Below are 7,978 nucleotides of genomic sequence, written 5' to 3'. Positions count from 1 at the left end.
TTCTCCTGCCTCAGCCTCCCCAGTAGCTGAGACTACAGGCGCCCGCCACCACGCCCGGCTAGTTTTTTTTTTTTTAATTTTTAGTAGAGACGGGGTTTCACCGTGTTAGCCAGGATGGTCTTGATCTCCTGACCTTGTGATCCGCCTGCCTTGGCCTCCCAGAGTGCTGGGGTTACAGGCATGAGCCACAGCCCCCTGCCAAAATTTAATAATTATTAGTGTATTAGTGAAGATTATTTCAGTTGCAAGTGGCATACAACCAAACTGCAGCAACAAAGGGATTTTATTGCCACATGTAACTGTGGAAAACAAAGCTGGAGGTTGGTTTCGGGGGCTCAGATGAGGTTGATGGGGGCGTCTCTTCATCTCCCGGCTTGCTTTGCCCCGTGCTACCGTCGTTCTCAGGTAAACTCTCTTCTTACAGGTAACAAAGGAAGGTTCATGAAGCAACACAGTGAGTTATCAATTGATATAGGGTGAATTTTGGATATTTACAGATGGGGCAAAAGGCTCCAGCTGAGCCTAAACTGGGGTTCTGATTGTGCCCGGGTGTCTACTTACGTGGCAAGATTTTCTGCGGGGAGGCGGGTGCTTAAGGAGAGGATTTGTTACAAGACTGCTGAGAGGGGCCAAATGGGGAGGCATTACGTGGTGCTGTTTGTTTCACCATGGCCCAGGGACTTTAAGCTTGGTGCAAAAGTAACTGCGGTGTTAGCCATTAAAAGTAATGGCAAGGCCGGGCGTGGTGGCTCACGCCTGTAATCCCAGCACTTTGGGAGGTCCAGGCGGGAGGATCACAAGGTCAGGAGATCGACACCATCCTGGCTAACGCGATGAAACCCCGTCTCTACTAAAAATACAAAAAACTAGCCGGGCGAGGTGGCGGCGCCTGTAGTCCCAGCTACTCGGGAGGCTGAGGCTGGAGAATGGCGTAAACCCGGGAGGCGGAGCTTGCAGTGAGCTGAGATCCGGCCACTGCACTCCAGCCTGGGCCACAGAGCGAGACTCCGTCTCAAAAAAAAAAAGTGATGGCAAATTACTTTTTTGAGCTGCTGTGGATTGTAGAGAGCTATAACAGAGGGTGAAATCATCACTTTTTATGAAGAATTTCATAAATTCTGAGGGGAATGTGCAGTTTTGGTACATTAGGGTGTGATGCCCTGCAGAGTTTTACAGCCCTGGCCAGGCACCTTTTTTTTCTTTTTCTTTTTCTTTTTTTTTTTGAGACGAAGTTTTGCTTTGTTGCCCAGGCAGGAGTGCAATGGTAAGATCTTGGCTCACTGCAACCTCCACCTCCAGGGTTCAAGCAGTTCTTCTGTCTTAACCTCCCAAGTAGCTAGGATTACAGGCGTGCACCACCACGCCCAGCAGATTTTTGTATTTTTTAGTAGAGACGAGATTTCACCATGTTGGCCAGGCTGGTCTCGAACTCCTGACCTCAGGTGATCCACCCGCCTCGGCCTCCCAAAGTGTTGGGATTAGGGGCGTGAAGCCACCAAGCCCGGCGCCAGGCACCGTTTTTAGAGTCCTCTGGGGAGTGGGAGAAGGGCTGTTTGAAGGCGGTAATGGAGAGAACAGAGACCTCTCTTATGCAAGGAGAGTGTAAAAGGAAACTGTGGCCCAAAAATTCACTCCCTTAAAACTATCAATAACTATGTACCCCTGGGGAAGTCTTCATGTATTCCCAGGCATTTGCGAGAAACGCATAAAGAGGTACCAGCATGCACAGAATGTTCGCAGCAACACGGTTATTTTTTCCTTTTTTTTTTCCCTCAACCCGTTTTCTCCATCCCTGACTTCTTTTCTCACTCCCTCTTCCAAACGTCTTCTCCCACCCCCTCTCTGTCCACCCTCTTCCCCCCATCTTCTCTCTCCACAGTCCGCTCTCTGTTGCCCTCTCCACCCTCTTCTCCCCATTCCCACGCCCCGAGGTTTCTCTTGATCCCCTTCCCCTCTCCCCCCCCCCCCCCCCCCTTTTCCTCCCCCGTCTATTTTTTTTTTTTTTTTTGAGGCGGAGTCTCGCTCTGTCGCCCAGGCTAGAGTGCTGGCTCGAACTCGGCTGACTGCAAGCTCCGCCTCCTGGGTTCACACCATTCTCCTGCCTCAGCCTCCAGAGTAGCTGGGACTACAGGCGCCGCCACCTCGCCCAGGTAATTCTTGTATCTTCAGTAGAGACGAGGTTTCACCATGTTGGCCAGGATGGTCTTGATCTCCTGACCTGGTGATCTGTCCGCCTCCGCCTCCCAAAGTGCTGGGATTACAGGCGTGAGCCCTGGCGCCTGGCCTTCCCCCACCCCTCTTCTAAATGTTTTCTCCCCACACCCTCATCCTCTCTCCCCACCCTCTTCTCCCTAGGATCAGCTTTCCATTCCTTCTCTCCAAGGTCTTTCCCCGTTCCCCTCACCCTCCTTCTCCGCGGTCTTCCACCATCTTCCCATTTCCTGTCCCAGAGGTCTCCTCCCACTGTCTTCTCCCCATTCCCTCTCCCCGAGGTCCCCTCCCCACCATCTACTCTCTAGTGCCTCTACCCACCCTCTTCTCCCCGCCATCTTCTTTCCACCCCATTCCCCCCCTTTTCCCTCCCCACCCCCTCTTCTTACCCCCTTTCCCCTCCCCCACTCCTATTCCCAATCCCCTCTTCCAAATCACACCCCCTTTTCTCCACCCCCTCTTCGAATTATCTTCTCCACACCCCTTCCACTATCTTCTCTCCATTCCCTCTCCCCAAAGTCTTCTTTGTCCCACCCCCTCTCCCCACCATCTTCTTCCCATTCTCTCCGGAGGTCCCCTCCCCACCGTCTGCTCTCCATTGCCTCTCCCTGCCCTCTTCTCTCCACCCTGTTCTCCTCCCCATCTCCTTTTCATTCCCTCTCCCCAACGTCGTCTTTCCATCCGCTCCCCACCCCCTCTCCCCAGCCTGTCTCCCCACCTCTTCTCCCAGCCCCCTCTCCCCCAACAACATGTTTTTAAAGCTATGGTTACTCTTAGCTGAAAAAAATTCTTAAAAGGTCGAGGCAGGAGGATCACTTGAGCCCAGAAGTTTGAGGCTACAGTAAGCTATGATCACATCACTGCACTCCAGCCTCTGTGACAGAGCAAGGCTGTCTCAAAAAGAAAAAGAAAAAGAAAAAAGGATGTTCAGATAGGGCCGCTGTCTGGCCTATTATAAGCCATTTGATTAATGACAGAGAAAGGATTTTGTTTTGTTTTGTTTGTTTCCTCTGTTTCTCATTTTTTCATCTCTTTTCTTGCCTTTCTGTGGGCTACTTGAACAGTTTTTAAAATTTCGTCTGGATGTATTTATAGTATTTTGGGTTTTATACTTTGTATGGCTTTTTAAGTGGTCATCCTAGGAATAACAATATACGTACATGACTTACCACGGTCGGCAAAGTGCAGAAATCTTACTTCCATGTAGTTACTCCTGCCTCCCCGCTTTTTAAATAAAATTATCTCAAGTATTTCCTCTATATACATTGAGTCCGCATGAAATGGTATTATACTTTTCGCTTCCCACATAACTAGGATTTCAGAAGCTCATAAGCAGGATAGTATATTCTATTTATCCCTGTTTTTACTTACTGCAATGTTCCTTTCCCTTCCTTGAGTTCCATGCCTCTTTCTGTTATCATGTACTTTAGAGTGCCTCCTTTAGTTAGATGTTAAGGGTAGGTTTGCTAGCAACAAATACTCCTCCTTATCTTTTGTCTGAGAATATTTTTGTTTCCCTTTCATTACTGAGTGATACTTTTTGCCAGATATAGAATTCATGGTTCATAATTCTTTTTTTCTTTGTACTTGAGAAAAATGCACTACTTCCTTCTGGTTTTCAGGGGCTCAGATAAGTGGGAAGTATGATTTCTCTGTTGGTTTCTGGTTGGAGCAGGGTGAATACTACCAAAAAGCTTCTCTGTGTTAGGCCACCCTTATGCTGGTCCTTTGGCTGCAAGGAACAGACTTTTCTTAGAGCTCTTTTTGACTGCGCCAGTCTTAGTCATTGAGGCTATCATAGACTGGGTGGCTTAAACACCTATTGCTTCCAGCTCTGGAGGGTGGAAAGTCCAGTACCGATGTGCCTAAAGATCCAGTGTCAGGTGAGGGTCCCAGTCCTGGTTTTCAGGTGGCCGTCGTCTCATTGGATCCTTACAGGGTGGAAAGCAGAGAGAGAAAGCAAGTCCTCATGTCTTTGTGAGGGTGCCACCCTCATAGCCTAATCACCTCCCAAAGGACCCACCTCCCAAAGGACCCACCTCCTAATAACACCTTGTTGGGGAATAGGATTTTAACACAGAAATTTGGCAGAGGGGGCTGGGCGCAGTGGCTCATGCCTGTAATCCCAGCACTTTGGAAGGCCGAGGTGGGCGGATCATGAGTTCAGGAGATCGAGACCATCCTGGCTAACACTGCGAAACCCCGTCTCTACTAAAAATACAAAAAATTAGCCGGGCGTGGTGGCATGCATCTGTAGTCCCAGCTACTTGGGAGGCTGAGGCAGGAGAATTGTTTGAACCTGGGAGGTAGAGGTTGCAGTGAGCTGAGATTGCACCACTGCACTCCAGCCTGGGCAACAGAGTAAGACTCCATCTCAAAAAAAAAAAAAAAAAAAAAATCTGGCAGAGGGACAGAAATATTCAGTCAATAACTGCCTGTTGCTGGTTCTAGACTGGAAGCTTCTGGAACGAGTTAGCTGGGAGATCTGGGAGGTTGTAAGGAAAATGAAGAAATTTACTACCATGTTGTGCCTCAGCCCCAAAATCCCCAGTTTTCCTCCTCCTTTCTACATTTCAGAGACTTCCTATACTTGTTTTTGTGTTTTGTCCAAGTTTTCCTAGTTGTAAGATGGAAGACTTGGGAGGGATAGGGTTCCTCCATTTTGGCCCAGATGTAGAATTTTTCCAACATTTTATTTATTTATTTATTTTTGAGTCTGAGTCTTGCTCTGTCACCCAGGCTGGAGTGCAGTGGTGCAGTCTCGGCTCACTGCAACCTCCGCCTCCCGGGATCAAGCGATTCTGTCTCAGCCTCCTGAGTAGCTGGGATTACAGGTGTGCACCACCACTCCTGGCTAATTTTTGTATTTTTAGTAGAGACAGGGTTTCACGGTGTTGGCCAGCCTAGTCTTGAATTTCCTGAACTCAAGCGATCCTCCCGCCTCAGCCTCCCAAAGTGCTGGGATTACAGGCATGAGCCACAGCACCCAGATGGATTTTTCCAACATTTTATTATGAAAATTTTCAAACACAAAGCAACATTGAAAAAATTTTACAGTGAACACCCATATACCACCACCTAGATTCCGCCACAAACATGTTACTATATTGTTTTAACATGGTTCTTGATACCTAAAACCTGGAAACAACACAAATGACCATCTATAGAGACTTATGTTTCCAAAATGGCAGCCTAGGCACAATTGGCTTCATTCTCTCCCCCGCCAGCAAACAAATATAGAGCACCAAGATTATCACCATGGATATCTCTGAATTCAAATATGAGGAGGAAACAATTATCGGGGCCACAGACAAGTGAGAAAGCTCCAAGCAGACAGTCCGAGAATTGAACTCCGTATCCGCAACAGCTCTCCCTCCATCTGCCTGACCAACTGTGTGGAGAATTTCCCCCAACTCATGACTTCGACACTGGAAAAAGTGAGACCGACATGCACAACCAGCCTCCTCACTCATCCTGGGTTCCTTGACAGGAGATCTGTCCTGCCTCAGCCCACAGGAAGCACCAAAAATCCCTGAAGGAAGAAATATCCCTGAGGACAGCCAGAGACAAAGGGGGAGGCAGGACTACCATTCCCAGCTTTGGAAACCCTGCTTGGTAACTTGGCCAAAGGAGATGCCAAATCCAAGTGGCTGTTCATCAACGTTATGCTGTCAGAGGTTCATGCCACAGGTTCCCTGGTCATGAAGCTGTGGCCAGCCTTCCCGCACTACCAGCATATCCCCTTTGGAACCTCCCCCATTTAAGGCAAGCAGCATTGTTGACCAGAACCAAGGCCAACCTGGCCCTGCAGCACCATCTAATGCTAAAAAGAAGGCAGAGATCGAGTTGTGGGGGGACAGAAACTATCAACAGGCTGCCGGGCGCCGTGGCTCATGCCTGTAACCCCAGCAGGCCAGGCGAGGCGGCTCACACCTGTAATCCCAGCACTTTGGGAGGCCAAGGCAGGCAGATCACTTGAGTTCAGGAAATTCAAGACCAGCCTGGCCAACATGGTGAAACCCTTCCTCTACTAAAAATACAAAAAAATAAATAAATAAATAAAAATTAGCTGGATGTGGTGGCAGGCGCCTATAGTCCCAGCTACTCAGGAGGCTAAGGCAGAAGAGTCACTTGAACTCGGGAGGTGGAGGTTGCAGCGAGCCAATATCGCACCACTGCACTCCAGCCTGGTGACAGAGTGAGACTCCGTCTCAAAACAAAACAAACAAAAACAAAAGAAAAAAACTATCAAAACTATCAACAGGTAAATTACAAAGAATCTCTAAGTAAACATATCCAATAAAAATCAAAACAAGCCAGACGGAGAAGACTGGAATAAATAATCCTCCAATGTAACCATATAGCTGTACGTTCACAAGAAACAACAGCAAAGAAAACTACAGCCAATAGCTCTGCTGAACAGATGTAAAAACCCTCAACAAAACACAAGCAAGCTGAATTCACCAACATATTACAAACATTCACCATGATCAAGTGAGATTAACCCCAGGCACAGGGATGGTTCAACATACCCAAATCAATAAAAATGTTACATCGCATTAACAGAACTAAAACCAAAAGGCGTATCCTCATTTCAATAGATGCTGAAAAGCATTCAGTAAGATTCAGCATCCCTTTATGATAAAAACCCTCAACAAACATGGTATGGAAGGAATAGACCTCAAAATAATAGAGGCCATATATGATACACTCACAGCTTTACACTGTGTTAGGTATTATAAGTAATCTAAAGATGATTTGAAGTATGTAGGAGGATACCTATAGGTTATATGCAAATAGTATGCCATTTTTTTAATAAGGACTTGAGCGTCATCAGGTTTTGGTATCCACGGGTATCCTGGAACCAATCCCCTGTGGATACCTAGGGACAACTGTACTGGCCGTTAGTAAGGGCCTACTTCTCAACTTGGGTGGATGGTTGCAGGGGTATTATCTTTATAATCATGTGTTCTATGCTTATAACCTATATGTTCTATTTGGGTTTTTGTATGTATATTTCACATTTTAAATAGCATAAGTGCTCGAGTGGTTAAATCAGAAGTTCATTGATTCTGTTCCTTTCTCATTACTTCCTAAGCTGATTTCCAGCTGGCTATTGAGGTCTACTTGTGATATGGTTTGACTCTGTGTCCTCACCCAAATCTTCATCTTGAATGGTAATCCCCACAGGTTGAGGGAGGGGTCTGGGGACGGCCACCCCCATGCTGTTTTCATCATAGTGAGTGAGTTCTCCTGAGATGTGGTTGTTTGGAATGTGTATGGCCCCTCCCACTTTGCTCTCTCTGGTCAATTTAAAGCGGTTTAAGAAAATAATCTTCAAAGATGTAGCTGCAAGGATATTAAGGGTGTTAAAAAATTTGAAATATAAACAACTGTATAACTAAAATATAAATTATATAAATAACTAGGAGTTTAAATATATTGAAATAAGCTTAATTTAATGAAACTTTGTTTTGTTTTTTTGAGATGGAGTCTTGCTCTGTTGCCCAGGCTGGAGTGCAGTGGCGCAATCTGGGCTTACTGCAAGCTCCGCCTCCCGGTTCAAGCAATTCTCTGCCTCAGTCTGCAGAGTAGCTGGGACTACAGGCGCCCCTACCACGCCCGGCTAATTTTTGTATTTTTAGTAGACACGGGGGTTTCACCATCTTGGCCAGGCTGGTCTTGGATTGACCTCGTGATCAACCCGCCTCTGCCTTCCAAAGTGCTGGGATTACAGACATGAGCCACCGCCCCCAGCCAATTAAAC

General features: G+C 47.1%; 1 protein-coding gene across 1 annotated transcript in view; it reads left to right on the top strand.

Annotated features, from left to right (window-relative positions):
- Nucleotides 1-7,978, top strand: part of LOC112627114 (nascent polypeptide-associated complex subunit alpha, muscle-specific form-like) — a 40,667-nt gene that overhangs the window by 31,218 nt on the left and 1,471 nt on the right. The window lies entirely within an intron of this gene.

The sequence above is a fragment of the Theropithecus gelada genome, chromosome 6, assembly GCF_003255815.1.
Source record: "Theropithecus gelada isolate Dixy chromosome 6, Tgel_1.0, whole genome shotgun sequence".
Lineage (NCBI taxonomy): Eukaryota > Metazoa > Chordata > Mammalia > Primates > Cercopithecidae > Theropithecus > Theropithecus gelada.
This window is presented reverse-complemented; position numbering and strand designations above follow the sequence as displayed.